This window comes from Phyllobates terribilis, unplaced genomic scaffold, assembly GCF_046119375.1.
Source record: "Phyllobates terribilis strain yellow unplaced genomic scaffold, ASM4611937v1 Scaffold_10__3_contigs__length_209671492, whole genome shotgun sequence".
Classification (NCBI taxonomy): domain Eukaryota; kingdom Metazoa; phylum Chordata; class Amphibia; order Anura; family Dendrobatidae; genus Phyllobates; species Phyllobates terribilis.
The window spans coordinates 28,663,289-28,665,528 of NW_027362770.1; positions in this window are offsets into that span (position 1 = coordinate 28,663,289).

Sequence of the window (2,240 nt, forward strand, 5' to 3'; positions counted from 1 at the left end):
ATTTCACATGATTGAAACCGTAATTAAGAAGGGGTTGTCTGAGTAATGGACAACCCCTTTATTACAGTCTGCATCAGACAAGTGTGGAAGGAGTTCAGCTCCACATGCAGTCACCTCAGCGCTGACGTACAGTTACGCCCATATGTGCAAAGGGGTCAAATTCATATAAAACATTAAATGCTATTCTGAATTTATCTGCCTTTCATTCATTTCTAACAGTAAATCCTCATAGTAGTTGGTGCTCTATTTTTCAGATTCAGAGCTCCAAATTTTCACAAGCAAAATTAAAGGGTAGGAATCATAAAAAAAGTTTACATCTAGTTTTCATTAAATGCATTCAAAAAAATTGGCAATATTTTCCCATATCAAAATTTATATTTAAAATTAGAAATCTTAGAATTTTTTATACTGACCACTGAGGCTATTCTATGTTCATATGTCCTGTTCTTTCAGGAAATCCACATTAACAGCAATAAACTCACTTAGACACTATGGGCCTCATTCAAAGCCAGAATACTAGTGTAAAAAGCTTTGAAAAGTCACAAAGTTTTAGCGCAACTCGAAGCTGGGCTGAAATTGTGACTTTTTAGCGTTCACACACCATTTTCACCCAGCCCTGATAAAGTGGGCACCAGCAAAATTTTATAAGCTGTGGCATTCTCTGTGCGACATATCTTACTCCAGTCACTGACTGGAGTAAGATTATTGGCAAGGCACACATGGAGACACACAAGGCGCTCGCTAGTTCTCTGATAGTCCTGATTCATTGACCTCTGCATGACTCTAGCACACCGACCTCATCAAGATTAGCATGAACACCACCGGTCTGGAGTCAGGGCCTCTGTTTTGCATTGAAGCATCCAATGAGCTTATACAAAGATCATTGGGCGAAGGGGAGGGGGGGGAGCAAGGTCAGGTGTGACATCAACTGTGATTGGTGGAACCTGCGTTATCAGCTGTATGCTACCTGTCATTGTAATCCGGCCTCAGATAAAAAGCTTTGCTGAAAATTCTTCCTGAAAGGACAGAAGTAAATGTCTAAAATAGCCCTGGTGACCAGTGTGAAAATTGCAAGACTGTGATAAAGTATGAAAACATAAAAAAAAACCACGTAAAACAAACTAATTTAAACATTTTCTGATGACTAGATCTGAGCGAATCCATTCAACGGGAATCAAATTCATGTTGAATTTTTGTGCCTAAAATGAATGTCACCTTTTGAGACATTGCAGAAGATTGCATCAGTCAGAGAAGGCGGGCTTTCCCAGAATGCCTTGCTGCCATCATATTAGGTCTCATCGGCATTGCACGTGCGTGTTGTATCAGTTTTCATGGATAGAACGTGTACTCAATGTATGGTGCTAGTCACACGCCAGTGTTTTTACACACCCCTTGTGTCCATACAGAACACACAGAGCCATGTCCATTTTTTTTCCGGCAGCACGGATGCCAAGGAGGTCCAATAGTGGTCTATGGGTCTGTCAGTGTGCCATCAGTGTTCTGTACAAGTTTAACATTGAAAAGTATAGGAGAAGCTTTGTAATTTCTTTATCCATCCATGAAAACCACTGATCGAAAACGGAGGACACCGGTACCATTTTTTCACGTACATGTTTAAACGCTGCACATGTGAATGAGGCCTAACATAGTATAGCTCAGACAATTAAGAAGGACTATTATAGCAAGTATAAAAGCAGAAGCAGGAAAGGCAGCAGCCATTTTGTGGTGAATCTGGATAGAGAAAAGTGCATCACAGCTCACAGCCTAGCCATAGAAATAGGGAGAGAAAGCCATGAAACATGATAGAAAACAGACAGACAGAGAGGGCGACATCAATGCAGTGAAGGGGATTCGTGTGTTAAGGAAAAAAGGGAATGGCATCATACATGTTTTTCAGGGCAGATAGAGGAAGACATTTGCAGAGAATGGAATTTCCTGGGAAAACTCTGCAAATGTAAGTTTCAAAAGTTTTGCTCATCTTTACTGATCTATCATTATCCATTGGTGCCAGTTTTACCTATAGTATGTTCCCCTCCATACAGGGCAATAACTCCCCTGTGGGCCTCATTGTTCCAATTACCTTACACATCTTCCTTACGTGTAGTGCACATTCCCATCATCTTCATGCTTTCCCATCCTGCACAGCTGGCTGCAGCGGAGGATCAGGACAAATTCCTATCCTCCTCCTTGAGGGATAAGAGGGAATTTGGAGTCATCACCCTGCTCCATGCTGCTCTACT